The sequence below is a fragment of the Cervus canadensis genome, chromosome 3, assembly GCF_019320065.1.
Source record: "Cervus canadensis isolate Bull #8, Minnesota chromosome 3, ASM1932006v1, whole genome shotgun sequence".
Lineage (NCBI taxonomy): Eukaryota > Metazoa > Chordata > Mammalia > Artiodactyla > Cervidae > Cervus > Cervus canadensis.
Genome location: NC_057388.1, coordinates 70,768,436 through 70,786,948, shown reverse-complemented (window position 1 = coordinate 70,786,948; position 18,513 = coordinate 70,768,436). Strand labels below are relative to the sequence as shown.

General features: G+C 49.9%; 1 protein-coding gene across 7 annotated transcripts in view; it reads right to left on the bottom strand.

Annotated features, from left to right (window-relative positions):
* The window catches only part of TNS3 (tensin 3), a 219,415-nt gene that overhangs the window by 27,246 nt on the left and 173,656 nt on the right, over positions 1 to 18,513 (bottom strand). The gene's annotated exons all lie outside the window — the stretch shown is intronic.

Here is an 18,513-nt window from a genome sequence, read left to right as displayed (position 1 = left end):
GGTGCCCAAGTGGATCTGGGCTCTTTTAGGTCATCCTCCTGGCAAAGCCGCAGGTCTGGTCCTCCCCACCACACTCCCGCATCTTCTCTTCCCCGCTGACACCCAGAGGAGCCCACATAATGCCTCCAGTGTTTGGAAATCAACCCCCTCACTTCCTGGTTTTCTCTGAGCAGATGGTGCTGGGCTGAGGGCGGAGAGGAGGGCGCCTGCCTCTCCCTCTGGGCTCCCAGGATGTCCGGTGTCCTCTCCCCTCGGCTTCCCCTTCCTGCACTTCCTTTATCCAGAACAGAGTGACAGAGGGTCACAGGCTCTTTCCCAAAAGGTCTATTTTTATGCTTTCATGCGGGCCACTGCAGGAGGTTCTGTGGGAAGCTGGGGAACATTTGCTCTCTGGTCACCGCTATTTACATCACATGGTGTAAGTTAACAAGAAGAAAGGGAATCTGTGCTGCTCTCAGCTCACTGTCCTCCAGAGCCTGGTGCCACCTGACCCAGAGGCTAAGGCCTTCACAGGAGGGAATGGCCAGGCATCAAAGGTAAAGGAGGGGCCCGAACGGCAAGGTTCATCCCCGTACGACTGTTCTCTTGGATGCAGGCACCACTACTAATGCATGTGACATTACAGGAAAGAAAATCAACATTTCCTGTCTTCTCAGTTACATTAAAAAAAAAAAAAACCACCATAAAATGTATAAAAATTATTCACGCATATATTACTTACTCCTAATAAGGACAAATTGCCATTAAATCTTTTATATGAACTTTAATACCTGTCTTTCATATCTATAATCTATCTATCTCCATCCCCCCTGTCCCTCTTTCCTGGGATGATGTAATTAATCAGGAAGTTCCCTTCCCTAACATTTGAGAGTTCTGCAAAATGAAACATTAGCAAATTTTTCTCTTCTTTCACTCTACTTCTGGGTTTGAAACCGGGGCTGCCAGGGAAAGAGAGCAGAGACCCCCCAGGTTCTAGTCTGGGCTCTGCCATGAGTCATGGGCCACTGAATACACTCTCAACCTATGGGATCTCAGGTTCTTCAGCCACAGAATCCCATCAATTAGGATCAAGGAGGATGATTTCTTGGGTCTCTTTAGCTCTAGATTTACTTCTCCATCGTCTCTTTTCCTTCTGCTTCTGTTTCCCTCTGTAAATTGGCGGTTTCCATCTGTGGTGATTTACTTAGTCCCAGGTGGCGCTAGTGGTAAAGAACCTGCCTGCCAATGCAGGAGACACAAGACGTGGGTTCAGTCCCTGGGTTGGGAAGATCCCTTGGAGGAGGAAATGGTAACCCGCTCCAGTATTCTTGCCTGGAGAATTCTATGGATAGAGGAGCCTGGTGAGGTACAGTCTATGGGGTCACAAAGACTAGGCCACAACTAAGCATACATGCCCTTTTTCATGTTTCAAGTCTCAGCTCTTGATTTTTGCTTTATGGTTACCATAATGTTTACAGAAAACATTTCATAGGTAAAATAGTCCTTTTTCTGTTGTCCAGCTCTAAACTTAAACTATTATTTTTAAATGCAAGACTGTATGGGAAGTTCAATAGTCATAACTTTTAAAGGGAGCCCTTATCTTGTAGTTTTTCTTTTCTATTTGTCTATGAATAGCAGACCATTTAACCAGTCTTCTTGAGAGCAAGGGAAAGATGAGCAGACAGCTAGATATAATGACAATCAGAGAAAAACCCCAGAAGACTGAAAACACAACGCTGCATAGGAGGTTTATCTTTTTTTTTGTCAAAAATCAAAGTCTTGTATCTCTAGCCTTATAAATACAAACACAGAAGGAAGTGATCAACTGCCCCCACATGGATAAACACCTACTTTCTAGATCTTGAGTTTTTTTTCTTTTATAAGTCTTTATGTCAGAGTCACATCATATGAATGTGTTCTATGGGTTAAGGTCACCATTTCCAGTAAGTACGAGGAGCGCTCTCCCAGGAATGAAATGTCTTTCTTCTAGAAGCATCAACATTCTCATGCTTCCAACAGAGCTGACGTGCCCCAACCACCACTGCAGTCAGGGCCCCTGTCTGTTAACAGATGGGAGAGCCTTCCATGAAGATCTCATCCAAACTGGAATTATTCCCACAGTTTTCCTTCTACTCAATAACACAGAAGAATCAGAAAATGCAGATAAAACAGCTCATTACAATCGGGATCTTGTTTCTTCTTATTCTTTGAAGACGTCTTGTTTCTATTCAGAGGTTTTGAGTCAAACATACTGGAAAGAAAACACATTTGCCCCTATTTCATTGGTGCTGTGCAGGGAATTCTAATGTGGCAACGTTGGAAACTGTTTTTTCTTCACAATGAGTCTTTCCAAGCAGTTTCTACTCTGATGATGCACTAAGCGAGGCCAGTTTCTCAAGCGACTAACTAGGACTCTTAGCAACCTGTGAAGAATGAGCATCTTTCAAAAATGGGCTTTGGAGTAAGCTCTCAGGAAAACAAACTCCCTCCTTCCTGCTAGACTTTAACAGCACTGGGGCTGGAGGTCCTGGGGATACCAGAGACCTCCACTCCCAGAGCACGAGGATGAGGGAGTCTCCACAAGAACTGAGAAATGAGGAATGAGGCTTCACGACACCAAACCTGAGGCCAGAACTGCTCTCCATGACTCACTTGTATATTTCCATTAGAAAAAACATATTGAGGTGAAATAGACACAACACGGTTTACCAGTTTTAAGTGCACAGTTTACAGGCGTTAAGGTACAATTCACATGTTGGGCCACCGTCACCACTATCCACTCCAGAGCTCTTGTCATCTTGCTAAACTGAAACTCTGTCCCCATGAAACACTACCTCTGCATCCCCTCCTCCCGCTATCCTGGCACCCGCCTTTGTACTTTCTGTCTCTATAAGTCTGACTTCTGTAAGTACTTCACCTAAGTGGAATCACACAGTATGTGTACTTTTGTGTCTGGCTGTGTCTTAAAGGTGCATCCATGTGGTAGCATGTGTAAGAATTTCCTTTCCTTTCAAGGCTGAATAACATTCCATTGTATGGATGAATCATGATATGTTTATCGTTTGCCTGTGGAGGGACACTTGGGTTGCTCCCACCTTTTGGCTCCTGTGAATAATCATACGTCCTCCTTTCTTGTTCCTTTACTCACGTTTGAGTTAGGATTGGATACTTGCAACAGAAAGCAGCCTCAGTGATACAAGATCCTTGCCTCACAGCTACTTCCAGTGGTTTAAGAATTTACTTGCCAATGCAAGGAACACAGGTTCAATCCCTGGTCCGGGAAAATCCCACAGGCTGTGGGGTAACTACAACCACTGAGCCCACGAACCCTAGAGCTCATGCTCCCCAACAAGAGAAGCCTTCAACAAGGAAGCCCACACGCCAGAACTAGAGAGTAGCCCCCGCTAGCCACAACTAGAGAAAGCCAGTGTGCAACAACAAAGATCCAGCACAGTCAAAAATTTAAAATTAAATAAATAAGATTCTATTTAAAAAAAGAAAAGAAAAGCTACTTCCAATCCAGCAGGAATCCAGGTAGACAAGAATGTTTACAGCAGCTGTCAGGCTATGGGGAGAGATGGCGCCAGAGAGAAGAAAAGAGGCATTGAAACAGGGAGGCTTTCCTTGAGCTGAGCCAAAAAAAAAAAAATCCAGAGAAAGTGTTTTCCAAGCAGAGGGAGAATCTGTGTAACTCACTTGCAGAGGAAGCGGGTGGTGAGGATGACAGAGAGGGGAGTCACCCTAACAAGCCACTCGATTTACCCAGGAACAGGTAAGCTGTCAGCAGAAGGCAGCGATGAGACCCCATCTATGTTGGTGAAGATGCTGCACCCATGACTCCCTGTTGGGTTAGAAGTCTTAAATTCTCAGAAAAACTGCTTCCTTCCTTCAGGCAGAAGCCCCAGGGGCTCTGGCTCTCCTGTGGAAACAAGGTGTGGCATTCACGCTAAGATCTTCCCTGGTGATTCAGTAAAAGAATCTGCCTGCAATGCAGGAGACCGCCTCCAACACAGGAGACCCAGGTTCGATCCCTGGGTTGGAAAGATCCACCGGAGAAGGAAATGGCAACCCACTCCAGTATTCTTGCTTAGGAAATCTCATGGACAGAGGAGCCTAGTGGGCTACAGTTCATAAGGTTGCAAGAGTCGGACACAACTTAGCGACTAAACCATCACCATTCATGCTAAACTTTGCCCTGGACTTTCTCCGGAAAGAGCCATCAGCCTGGTGAAGACTACTGACATAGGAGCCCTGAGGTGCCTTCATCGGCACTGAGATCATCCTCTCATCAGCACTGCACCATGGAGATTCACAATCATATTCCAACAGAGGGCCAGGGCTTAAGAGCCTCCTGTAGAGTCAGAGAGTGTCTGGTTGTGACCGGCAAGCCCTATTTCCTGTGTAGGATTTAAGGACACAATTCTAAGATATCCTCATAGGAACTTTACCTCTCAGCACCCCTGCAGGACCTGGAGTCCCACATTGGTTAAGCCCCATGCCCACACAGTAACTGGGGCCCTAGGCGGCCAATGTCTCCCCAGATTTCAGAAGCCTGAAGTCTGCTGTTTTCCAGAGATTATCACTGCTCAGGGTCTAAAACCAGGACTCTGAATCAGGCAGCCTTGTCTCACCTGGTCCTTCTAAATCACCCTGATGACAGACCGAGCGCAGCACCATGAATCCTCATTAGGTCGAACCAGCCCAGGCAGAAGTCCTGAGTGAACACAGGTGGCTCCCTGCAGTGCCAGGCGCTGCAGCATAATTTAAGTTGGATTTTCACCATGTGAGCAGAAAAAGCAAGCTTTCTTCATAAATTATCAACACACTATCAATAATCATTACCTTTGTGGTACCTAACAGGCTTCCTTGACCCTCAAAACAAACCTCAGGGGTATGATGTCCTGGGCAGACCTAGGAAGCTGAGGCCCAGGGCCTGCTCTCACTTACTCCAGGAACACAGTTTCCTCTTTCTGTGGTACAGAGAAAAGGATGGCGATCTGACAATCCATTTACCTTGGGTTACATGCACGAGATCATCTCTCATCCCCAGGGTGGGCCCGGTGTCTCCCCACAAGGACAAGGGTGTCTCCCAGAGGTGGCAGCGCTGAGGAGTGGGTACACAGGGGCCAGGGGTCTCCATGGCCTGGTGAAATCGGGTCCATGCTGCCCCTGATTCTGCAGGAACATGAGTTGATGGTGCCTCTTTCAAAGGGCTGAGGCATGCTCTGGGGGGGTGATCACCAGGGGTCTTGGTCCCCCCACCAGATGACCTTGGAGCCACTCCCACTTCCTGCTCAGGAGGTTTCTGGGGCTATGGCCTTGGGACTGAGCCTCCCCTTCTTCCCTCTTAGCGGTGAGGTGGCAACAGGTATTCTTCTGTTTTTATCTTTTTATTATAAAACTCTGTCCAAGTGCTACCTCAACCCCATCTGCTCTAGGAAACAGGACTCTGTCTCAAGCTAACGGCTTCACGTTCTACACAAGGATTTGATTGTTGGAAGGCCTTCTGCCAAATCCCTCTTCCCCACTAACTTTGTTATGTATCTCTTGTCCTTTCGTTGGATATTTCAGGTTCCTGTGCATCCCTTCTGCAACCAGCCAGTGAAGTCCCTGCCATAGGTCTTGTGCCTGCTCCACCTTGGTGTCCACGGGTACCCAGCACATGGGAGGTGTTTGCGCAGTGAGTGTTCACTGAATTAGCAGTGCTGAAAATAATAATGTTGGGAACTTGCGGTTCTGGCCAAGACGCAGTAGCCCCACTTGTCTCCGGCCCTTGTGTTTACAACTACAGTCCCAGACATCACACAACCACTCATACAGGGAACTCTGACAGATGGAAAGAAGGACCTGAACACTTTGGGGTGGGGGGTGGGGTGGGGTGGGGGGGTTTGGGGGGTAGAGGGGAGGTGAGGAAGGACACCATCCAGGCTGAGTTTCCTGACTTCCTTATAGCCTCAGGTAGATCCCAGAACTGTCAGCAAAAACAGCTCCAGAAAAGCCTGCTCATCTAACCAAAGAACCAAAACTGAGCAAAGGAAAATGAGTGGACTAATAGAAAATCTTTTCCGCAACATCGGCCAGCCCTATTCCTACCCAACACCCACAGGACCCCACCCCCACCACGGGTTTAGCAAGGCCCAGTGGAAGGCTGATCTTCCATATCAACCCCACCCCACAGGAGGAGGTAGCCCCGGACTTCCCCACCAGGGCGGAGTCAGCTGGGTGCAGGGTGAGCCAGCCTTCTCCCCAACCCAGCCTCACTTTAGGGCAGAGCAGGAGCCACACTAGCTCCTCCCCCGAGTGAGCAAGGTCTTTGGAAAGTGCATCTGAACATCCACGCAGCCTTGGAACTGCACTTGGGTAGGAGCACTGACTCAAACAAGAAGACCAGATGAGACAGAACTGATAGCTCACAACATAATATCAAGAAAGCCCAGGAGAAATCCTAAAACCCACTCATCACACCAAGAACTAGAAAGTGAACACGCAGTGCAATCTACAGGACAATCAGAAAACTATGAGAGCTCCTCAGAGCACCTGCTCTGAGGCAGGGGGATAGCTGGGTGACATCAGGCCTATTCCCACCCACAGACACATCAGGCAGGGACCCTGAGACCCATACCATCTGGGATCAAATCTTGTCCTACGGGAGACTCTGCTCTGGCACCTTCTCAGAGCTGTTCAGGAGTCCCGTGGCATTCTAGAAGCTTCTCTGTGTGCACTCAAGTCACCCAGGAAAGCTAGCAGCCCCATGAGTGCCTGGGTCCTCCACCCAGTTGAATCCTGCTGCTAAGTCACTTCAGTCGTGTCCGACTCTGTGCAACCCCATAGACGGCAGCCCATCAGGCTCCCCCGTCCCTGGGATTCTCCAGGCAAGAACACTGGAGTGGGTTGCCATTTCCTACTCATATCCTAACCAAAATCCCTCCAATTCATTCTGTTGTTTCTCATTCTGAGTTTATAAAATCCTACCTGGATTTCATTTATTTACCTGGAGTGGCTGGTCCCCGCCCACCTTTTCCACTACGTGCCTGCCCTGAAGCTAGTAAGCACTATCAGATATCAGAGGATGCTTTCTCAGGCCAAAAGATTCCTGGTATTTAGTGGGAGAACTGGAAGCTGAACTGGTTCCCTGAATTCTCTGTCCAGTGTCCTTAAATCTGCAGGATAAAGTGGGTGGTGGCACTGAAGGAGGAAACAGGAGTGTGGTCTGTGAAAGGGGGTCTTCTGGACCCCAGCTCCACTGTAAACTGTGATTCTGTTACCTTCAAGTCACAAGAGAATGCCTGGAGTAAAGACTGTCAAAGGAAGCCTTCTGTAGAGTGACTGGGACTCAGAACCAACTCTGGACACGCCACTGACAGCTGCAGACCAGCCTCCAGGGCACTTAACAACACCTTTCAGTCACACACACAAAACCACTATCACCACCCAACCTACCTGATTCCAACTCTCCTCACCTAAGCAGTGTTATGCCTTTGGACGTTATTTTATTGCTTTCTTAAAATATAGGAAGGGGAAACTGAAGGGTAGGAGAGAGAAAAGACAAAGTAGGCAACAGTCGGACTATCAATTAACAGTTTGTAATGTGTGAACTGCTTGCCTAGAACTTACGCAGATCATCAAACCCAAGTCCCACATTATGCTTTCAGAGCAATGCTGTGGTGGCTACAGGTGCAAATCTGAATGTTCACGACTTCTCACAAAGATGTTTTAAAATCCTGATGATTTCACACACAGCAACTTTTCAGAAATCAGAATAATAGCTGCTTTTTGCTGGGTGCCTACTACTACATGCCAGGCACTGTGCTAAGCCATATATAGCTGATTTATCCTCAGAAAAAGGTTTCCATGTGCAGACTTATTAGCCTTATGAACGAGATGCTGAGTGGTGAGGTTACGGAACTTTTTCAAAGGCAGTCACCTCATCTCTATGACTGGGAAGTTATGCTCTTTCCACAAGACTCCTTTGCACCCCACAAGGGAGAGCTCAAAGTCAGCAACCTTAATGTAACAGAATAACCCTACCCTGTAGTATCCGCCTCTTTCCTCCAAATACAGCATTACATTATCTCAGAGAGCCTGTTGTGCCAGTTCCCCTCATGTGGGAAGGCTCAGGGTCTCTGGGAGTCGCCTGCAGCCCTAGGACCTTGACTCCCACTTAAAAAGAACGTCCATAGGAGGCCCCACCTGAGGCTGGCTCCCCAGATCCCACCAACCACCGTCACCAACAGGAGAGAAAGACCTCACTCTCCTGATATAAACGGACCGAAATGCTCTTAAATTTACCTTTGGAGTTAGAGAAATATTTCCATCCCAACCAGGTAAGTTTTGATATACTGTCAAACAAATGGAATTCATGGAAACCTACCATCGTGTATATACTGTATTAAAATGACGTCTCTGTCATTTTCTGTTCAAATGTCTCTATTTGAACATTATCATCCATTCAATTGCAGGAAATCCTCCCAGTCCTCAAAGAGAGAACACACAAGACTTTCAGGCTGGCAAGAGTGAGAAGGAGGACCACTCACTGACCTGGGCTTGCCTTTCTTAGAGGTAGTGTTCCTCTCTCTCCTCTTGATCACCCCCATCCTTCCAGCTAATATACACACACAGCACTCTGTCAGCCCAGGGTCAGCAGGACACGGAATACTAAGGGGTCCTCGGGTACAGATGCCCCTGGGTGGCCCCTTGATCCAAGTATGTCCTGGGCCTATGCTGCCCTCAGAGCCTGGGCCCACGGTGCTGCCCGGCTCACCTCGGAGGTCCCAGAGCTAAGACGCAGGGAAGGACCCACGCAGGGAAGGACCCAGACACTCTACCCTCCAGAAGCTCTGCTAGTGCTGCAAACAGGTTATTTCAGTGACTGTGTCTTGTTTTACAGTCTTGGACTCTAAAATCTTCCCTCTGATTGCTCCAACAGTGGGCAAGACAACGGTAAAACTCATTGTGAAAGCCCGATTTTGCTCCTCAGGCGGGCTGTCTGCGTTCCGTAAAAGCACTGCTCCTCCTAAGAAGCCGGAGCACCTGGGTGCAGCCTGGGGGCCCTCCGCCCTCGGGGCAGCTCGAGACCCCTCAGGGGCTCTGGGGGTGGAGGACAGCCCTGGGACTGGGCAGGCCGGCTTGCTCAGTTGCAGCAAAAGAATGTGCTGTGTTGGGAAGCAGCCCCGGCTCCTCCGGAAAGCCGCACATCTGTAAACCAGGCTTTCCTCTGCCCCAGTGAGTCTCGGCAAAGACAAAGCATGGCTTTCTTCTAGAAGGAGGAGCCTTACAGGCTCTGGGGCTGGGGCATTTTGCCCCATAGCCTCCGGACCCGAGGGCTGTCCTCAAGTGACAGGGGACTCTAGGAAGAGTCACCCTCCTCCCCAGTCCTGTCTTCCCTGTTTCCTGGCCCTAGGACTTGGCATCCCACCTCCTCCCACTCCCATGCCTCCCCTCCCCCACTGCCCAGAGCTCAGGTTTCAGCATCAGCGGAGACGTGGCCAGAGGCTGCAGAGAGCAGGGACTGAGCCGGCACTTACCTGGGCACCTCGGGGTGCCGGTCAGTCCACAGCCAGCCAGGGAGGTCGGGGGGCCAGGCGAAGGCGCTCCCAGGACTGTCCCCAGTGGAGTCCCCCACCCACCGGGGCAGGGCGACTCTGGGTTCCGGCGTCCCGGGGGAGTCGGGGCGGGACGCGGGGCGGCCACCTCTGAGGAGGCCCATTCAGAGGGCGGCAGGGAGAGCGCGTCCGAGGAAAGAATCCGGGCTTGCTGGGCGGCTGCTGGCTCTGTCGGGCGGCCTGCCCATTCAGTGCCTCGGACGGCAGTGGCCCCGCCTCACACTGCGCGGTTTGCTTCCTTTTCATTTCTTTCCCCTTTTTTTTAATCTCTTGCAAACTGAAGCTGAAACCCTCCACAGCTTAGCTGCAGCCCCAGAGTCAGTGCTATTCAAGGGACAAGCAGCTAATGCATGTGTGGCTGGTGACCCCGGGGAGACAGACACCCCAACCCGCACCCCCAAGGGCAGCCTGCTGTCCACGACTGAGCCTCAAGAGCCACCTCCCCCAAAGGCAGACTGGCTTCCCTGGGATCCGACGCTCACAAAGGAGAAACTTCTGGAAACCACTGGAGTCCCTGATCAGCTTTGCACCCCACCCGCCAGCCAGGCTCCACACCCCTGTCCCTTCCCCCTAGGTGGGGGCATTGCCTCTCATCTGCCCCAGTCACCAGCCCTAAGCCCTTCACTCCATCCCCTGCCCAGGGTAGCCTGGGGGACCTTCCTCTTGTTTTCTTCGTGGCCACAGTCACTCCCACACCCTACCACACCCAGTCTGCAGAGTCTCCTTTCCAACCACTTAGCCTGTTTCACCTGGCTGATAGCTTAGTCCACCAATAGGCTGTTGGTGGACCTAAACAAATTCTATCCTTTTCTTCCCTCTTCTCTGCTCATGTTCTTCCCTCTAGCTGAAAGGCCAGCCCCACTACCCAGTAATCTGGTGAACTCCTATATACTCTTCAAAGCCCATTTCAAGTGACCCCCACCCTGTATAAGACTTGGGACATCATCCCCCTCAGTCAGGTAAGTTCACGCTCCATATCTCATGGCCTGAGATCTGATAGTAACAAGTCCATATAGCACGGTCGAGAGGCTCTGTCCCATGTGTGGCCTTTGAGACTGAAGTTCCAGGCAGCAGACACCTGCCTGGCCAGGTTTATATCCACCAAGCACAGAGGGGAGTGGCCACTCACGCCTCGCCTCTCCTGCCTTTCAGATCTGGCATGATCCAACTCATCTGTTAAAGCCTAGTGCTGACGCCACTTACCCTAAAGTCCTCCCTGAGACAGAAGGTCCCATATCACTGCTGGGAGGCCCCTTTCTTGCTGGTGGGCTGGCACTGGCACTGCCTTCAGCACATCACAATGGGACGAGGCACCTGCACAGGCAAGCAGGCTTCCAGAACACGCTCCAACCATCCTGGGCTGAGTCACACCTGCCCAGCCCCGGCGTGACCCTCTGACCCACTCATCATCCTGGTGAAAGTTGACAGGCACACGCCTCTTATCAGAAGACACAGGCACACCTGTGACCCTTGGGTCGCCTCCCTAAGTTACAGGTCAAGAAGATCCCAAGGACCCTCTGCCCCAAGGTCTGAGCAGGGCACTTCCTCTGGCTTGTTTATGTGCCTGCAGGGCAGCAGCTCCCGCACAGGATCTGTAGGAAATGCCTGAGCACAGCCCAGGGCAGGCCCAGCCAGCGGATGGACGGGCCTTTCCCGTGGCCCACAGCTCCCTGGACAGAGAGGAAGGCGGCTGTCCGGCAGTCAGTCAGGCCCAGGAAGGGCAGTGATGCAATGGCACTCCCCAGGGTGGGTCCTTCCCTTGGGGCTGGCTGACCCTGTGGGCCTGGTAAGTCTGGGGCGGTCCAGGGGCTGGGCGGAGGGGAAGGATGCTGTGTCTGTGCTGCTGCATCTGCGACCGGAACAACTCGGGTGGGGATCGAGGACACTTTATAACCTTCCGGAGATCTGTCTGTCTGTCTGTCCTTTTCCTTTCTCTCTTCTGCTTAGCTGGGGCAATGGGGACTAAGGTGATGTGGCTATGCTGCAAGTGGCAGCGATTCTGATGCAAAGTCACACTCAGAAAACACAGCCTCTCCAACTGTGATGTCCCCACCTAGCACCTAGGATCTGGCTCAGTGTGAGGTGGGGTACCCATGGGTGCTCACACCTGCAAGGTCCCCACTTACCCCCAGTGGAATCACGGATCAAGTGCACACACAGATTGTCCACTGTTGGCAATACCAATCCTCCCCTGCACAGGTCAGGCCAGCCATTGTGCTGCCAGCACCTGCCGCCTCCCTCCACACTCCTAGCAGCAAACTGCATGCCTGGCTCCCTTTAAGTAAAAGGTGCCTCTCCCCTACTCACTCACTTATTTACTAACTTGTTAGAAAACAACACATAACACATGACCAGAACCCTCTCTATGTCAGATGCCGGGATGTCCTGATGAGTGACGCACAGGCAGACAATACTTTGGAAGCTACAGAGGGAGAAGGACATAACCCCAATCCAGGCTCCTGTTTCCTGCAGGCTGGCCCCCCACCCTGCTCACCCCACTGGGAAGCACATTCCAGGGAAGATGAGAGCTGGGCAGGCTGTTCCAGGACAGCGGGGACCCCCTTCACCCTGATGAGGGGAGGTGAGAGCCAGGCGGGCTGTTCCAGGGACAGCGGGGATCTCCTTCACCTGACGAGGCGAGGCTGGCTGTCCCTCCAACACACAGCACAGTCACAGCCACATCAGGAGAGGTGACCGTGGAACTGTGAACCGTCGCTGTGGGGATGGCGTCAGCAACTGTGAGGCCAGAGGGCGAGGCCTGAGCTGCCATGAGATGAGCAAGGCGGGAGGGCAGAGAGAGAGGAAGACTCAGAAAGGCTCAGCTGTCTGGGATGTAAGAGAGGGCAGAGAACTGTGAGAGGAGGCAAGGGTGCCAATCTGGTGGCTGAGGCACCTGAAAGGGCACAGGGGAGGGTCCCCTTCAACAGCCCCGTCTTACGCCTCCAGCAGGACATGTGCTATCTGAAGGCACCATCTGGTCGGTCTCTTCCAGGCGCCCGCCAGCCCCTGACATGCCCACCGGCCTGACAGGTCCTCTGGGGGGCTGTGCTGTCAGCTCTCAGCACTCTGCCCTGCCCAGCATTAAATTAATGAAACAGAATCCAGGGCCTCTGCTCCACCCAATAATGGGGCATCTGCTGGATCTCCCTTAAAACAGTATATGACATGGTGAAGGAAGTTCAGAAGCCTTACAAAGAAGCTGCTTCAGAGAAAGAGGGCCATTAAGACCAGCGCGGGCTTCTCCCATGTACACTGAAGGGGAGAGCGGAGACCACGGAGGGGAGACTTTCAAGGACCCGCAGGTCTTCAGCACGGGCTCTGCCCTAGTGAAAAAGAACTAGGAGGGATCTCAGAAAGACTCCAAATAATGGTACATCAGACAGGAGTCCTCAGGGCCACTCTGACACCCTCCTGCTGCTTCCCCAGGGATTACCTGCCCGCCAGCACCTGGGGAGGCACTGCTCTGGGCGTTCTAGGATCCAATTCAATGGTCTGCTTGTGCAGAGAAGGAATTAAAGACAAACACAAAAAGTCAACCCCAGGACCTCAGTTACACACTGACTTCACAGCAGTCCAACCCCATGTTCCTCCAGGAAATCTAACTCCAACATCCCTAGGTCCCTCTGTCCTAGTGTGTGACCCACTGAGACCTGAGGGCATGTGACATTCACCCCAAGATGTCCATCAAGAACGTGCCAGGCCCTGGAGCATAGAAAAGGTTTTCCTTTTTTTCAGACTAGGGAATTCTCATTTCCCCTGGCTTTTGTGTTTTTTAGACTTGCTCTTTCTCTATACAGGCACATATACAAGTGCACAGCATGTAATAAGTGCTCAAAAAGCAACAAATTCCTTGGTCTGGGCATAACTGTGAATGTGTGAATATATACATCCACGGTGCATATGTGTGCTATGCAATACATATATGCAAACATACTAACACATGACAGGATTTCAACCACACATAAAGCTTCTTTACTTCATCAGGGTGGTTTGCCCAGTGTCACTGTCTGTCAAGGAGGCACTATAAATTGGGGGCACCAGGTTCCAAAAGCACCAAGCCGGCTGGACCACACCCAGTAACCAAGGGTGAAAGGCAGATGCCAGAATTAAATCTTCACCCTTCTCAGGTCTCATAACCCAAAATCTCCCCAAGTGTATCCAGCAGAATGCGGAGTTTTCACCAGGACAGCCACCCCCACGTCACACCATGCTAGGAATCTGCGATCCCTGCAAGGCAGGGAGCGCCTCTATAAGAAAGGAAAAACTGCCAGGGGCATGCGGGAGCATGCTTCTAGTAAGAAAACATCTCAGCTGTTACAGGCCAGGGCTCCACGTGCATTTTCTTTCAAGTCATTCCCAGTTCTCAGAGGCATCCTGTCCCCGTTCAGAGAGGTGAAGAGAAAACAACACACGGGCCAAAGTGGTGCCCATGTCTGTAGAGGGATTGCAGACCCCACACCCACTGCAGACCATGGCAGAGGGTCAGCAGCCTGCAGTTCACTCCAGGGCTGAGGACCGACCCACGTCTGTCTCCCTGCGGCAGAGCAAAATTGTGATAGATGACGGGGCTTTGGAAATGCATTCATGACCAAGTGTATTTGGAACTTAAAAACCATACTGTAAGACAAGTTTGGGGTACTTGTCCAATGTCATGCACGTGTGTGTGTGTGTGTGTGTGTGTGTGTGCATGATAAGTCATTTCAGACTCTTTGCAACCCTATGGACCATAACCTGCCAGGCTCCTCTGTCCATGGGATTCTCCAGGCAAGAATACTGGAATGGGTTGTGATTTCCTTCTCCAGGGGGTCTTCCCCACGCAGGAATCAAACTCGTGTCTCTGACATCTCCTGCATGGGCAGGCAGGTTCTTCCCCTCTAGAGCCACCTAGGAAGCCCAATATCACGCACAATACTGCTAGTATTATTTTTGCTTCAGTTTAAAAACTGTCTTAAGAGGTCTGCAACCAGTGCAAGAACTGTAGAGTGGTGACTGAGGACCCACATGTGTCTGTCACCAACCCCAGGGCCTGCTCCCAGACCACTGGCCTGTGGGGCTCAGCATTAAGAGAGCAGCAAAAACCCATTGGCGGCACATCAGAATAAGTTTTATAGGCTGAGATTCAAGAGCAGTCCACCAGATGGAGGATGACATGAGCTGATAAAATAAATTTAGAGAAACAAAGACTCCTCTAAACGCAAAAGAAGCAAACAAAAGATGGCATTCATCACGACCGGGAAATCGTCAGTTCACGTGGGGACCCTTCCAAGCCGGCCTGCTTGGTGGATGAGGTGTCAACACAGGATGCCAGCATCTTGCATGTTTTGAGCTTCATTCCACTCAAGCGAATGAGTGTTCTCATCTCTGCAGACTGCTGACCACACATTCACAGGCCATTGCTGCAGGCTGACCTCCAGCCGCCCAACACCGCTGTTTATTTTTAAATATATTTTGAAGCAGTCAAGTTTCCTTTTTTCCTTTTCTAAATCTGGGGTGGCAGTGGGGGGAACAACAGTGACTAACCCTGGCAGTCACACTGGGCCACAATGACCAGCAGGCGTCCTTTTGCACAGAATGCAAAGTATACCACATGTGTATACAGATGTGGGCCTTCCTATACATAGCTACATACACATATGTACCTCAATGTAAACATGTTATATATACATATATATATATATACACACACACATATCAGTTTTTAGGCTCTGCAAAATTCAAAGTAATCAGGGACTTGCATAAATGTCACACATGTTCACATTCAGCACATGTTTTTATTCCTATTATAAACATTCTCATTAAAAGTTCATAAAATTTCTAAACAAAACAGAGCTGGGTACAGGAAGAAAGGGGAGGTCTGGGAAAAGTATTTTACAGTTTGTCAAGCTTTGAAGAATGACAACTTTTTTTTTAAAAACAAAAATAAAGCATTGCCTCAAACTAATCTCTCTCTCTCAAGACATTCCTGGATACTCCTTTTCTTCCTCCCTGCAGCAAATGTCACCCATTTTTGCCCTTTGACACCAACTCCAAGAGATTTCAACAGCAAACCCCATACCCTGCAGGCCAGGGCCTCCTTCCTGCAGCTCAGAGCAGTCCTGGGTCAAAGCCCCTCCTCCACGTTCACATCACCACCCACAGCCCCAGGCAGGGCCCTGAAAACACCAGCCCTCCTCTCAGAAACATGGGTATGCAAACTATAAGTTGCAAAATGTATAAAGGCCTTCCCTTTCAGTAAACTAATGCTGTTAATCGTGTTCATTGAAAGCTCCCCAAATGTTCCCTAAATCCCACTTGTAAAACCATCAGGTGAAGATAATGTTCTGTAACTAAAGATGATGGTCCTCTGCATTGTGAATGCACAAAATGCCACTGAACTGTCCACTACAAATGGTTCACTTATGTGAATTTTATCTCGATTTAAAAAAAACCCTATTATTATTCAAAGTTGGAAGCTGAGCTATATCAGAATCATACAGTTTCAATGAGACCTTTCTTCATTTTTTTTTCCCATTTATTTCGAAAATGTCATCAAGACTACTTAGCCTTTCAGATAGGAATAACAGTAATTTACATCTTGTACTTCATAATTCTCTCTTTTGCCTTCATAAGGGTTGATAGTAAATGACCTCTTTACCTAATCTATTACTAATATTTTTGCTTTCAAGAAACACATTTCCTTCTGGGGCTCTAAAATGTTCTGCACTCAACTCCAATGCCCGGGGTGGTTCCCTACGCCAACAAGCAATGCTCTGAAACCAGCCTGGGGTCCTACAATTTAACTCGACTCTGATCATCCATGCAGACAGCATCAGACTCCATAGGCTAAGGGCTCAGTCCCACAAGACTGTCCTCCCTTCAGACCAGCCAGCTAGGGATCAGAGGTTCTCACAACTCCTTTCTCAGGTTGCAATAATTTGTTACAGTGACTCACAGAACTCAAGAGAAACATTTCACTCATCAGTTTATCATAAGAGGACATAACTACAAACAGCCAGACTAGAGAGAGAGGAAAAGGCATGGAGCTTCCATGCTGTCTCGAAGCACCTCATTCTCCCCAAATCTCCAGGCGATCACCAACTGAGGAGCTCCTTGAACTCTGTCCTTTGGTATTTTTCTACAGACTTCATTACATAGGCAGGGTTGATTAAATCATTGGCCACTGGCAACTGGTTCAACTTCCAGCCCTCTCCCCTCCTTGGAGGTTGGGGGGAGGGGGAAACTGAGAGTTCCAACTCTCTGATCACAAGGTCGGTTCCCTTGGCAACATGGCCCCATCTTTTCCAAAAGTCATCTCATTAACATGACAAAAATCACATTTATGTTCTCATCACTTAAGAAATTCCAAAGGCTTTAGGAGTTTGGTGGCAGAAATAAAACTAAATATATATTTCTTATTATAAATCACAATATCACAGACTCATACCTGGGATTTCTAAGGTAGCATTCCCAGAGATGTATGTCTCCCAGGGAGTAATGTAGGCTGTGTCAGGGATGCACTGGAGACCGTCCCAAGGGGAGCCACTTCAGGCTCTGCTTGAGGGTCCTAGGTGGGTAGGACCTGTTGGTCTACTCATGGAGCTCACAGTATCGTCAGACCCTTGCGACGTGGTCCAGCCCCTGGTGCCAGCTGTCCTCCCAGTGCCTACAATGGCCCAGCCATCTCCCGCTACCTGTCCTCAGTCCTTGAAGCTATCATCTGCTCTTTGAGTTACAGCACACTGCTTAGGATAACTCAAATATTCAACAATATTTGAATTCATATTTAAGTATTCATTATTTGAGTAAATATTTAAATATCCCTCACTTTCCTGGAGTGAGTACTGTAACTTAAAAGAGGAGTTGTCTTGACACAGGCACAGGCAACAGGAACATGACGGGGTGGGTTCTGACCCACCATTTATCACCAGGAAACTTCAGCATGCTTTCTGTTCACTTGCTCACTGCAGAGGTGAGGGGTGGGAATGAGGTGCGTGTGACATGGGACGAGCTGGAGGCTCTTGAGACCCCTGGCACTGGAGTCTAGGGGCTTAAACTAAGTGCCACAGGACAGAACGTGTGCTACCCCGAGCAGAGGGCAGAGATGCCAGGTGAGAGGGGACACCGCGGGCCTCTCCCATGACCAAACTCTCCCTGACCAAACCCGAGATAGGGTCCTGGAGCTGCTCTACAAGGCCTCGACCTTGGCCTCTGATGTCTGTCCTTGGAGGGCCCAGTCTTGGCAAGGATTCTGCTGAGTCATCTCCTCTGCTTGCTCGCTGATGAAGCTCCTCATCCCCACCCTTGATGCTCAAGCCTATCTTCAGCAGGGTCCTGCTGGGCCAGTTTGGCAATAATCTCCCTCTCCTCGATGTTCCTCTCGGTAACTTTTCATCCCCTGACCCTGGCACAGCTCTTAGGCTGTCTCTGCTGCATTAGGAGTTGAGCTCAGCTCCTTACCCTGCTCCAATAGTACCAAATAAAATGTGTCTCTACCACCTTTAATTGGTGTCCTGCTGTTTCTCCCTGACACTTGTCTGCTGGCTGTCTGGGAAATAAACTGACACATTTGGGTTTATGCTAACTAGCGCTGGTCGCTCAGTCATGTCCAACTCTTTGTGACCCCATGGACTGCAGCCTGCCAGGATCCTCTGTCCACGGAATTCTCCAGCCAAGAATGTTGGAGTGGGTAGCCATTCCTTTCTCCAGGGAGTCTTCCCAACCCAGGGAATGAACTCAGGTCTCCTGCATTTCAGGTAGATTCTTTATCATTGCACCACCTGGGAAGCCCTTATACTGACTAACCTGGTACCAAGTTCAGGCTGATGGAATAACACACACAGAGGAATTTTACATGGTTAGTGTTATACTAGCTTCATACTAACTAAAAGAAGCCAGAACATAACTGACATCTTAATAGCAACAAAATCAAAAAGTCATCAAAGCTCAAATCCAT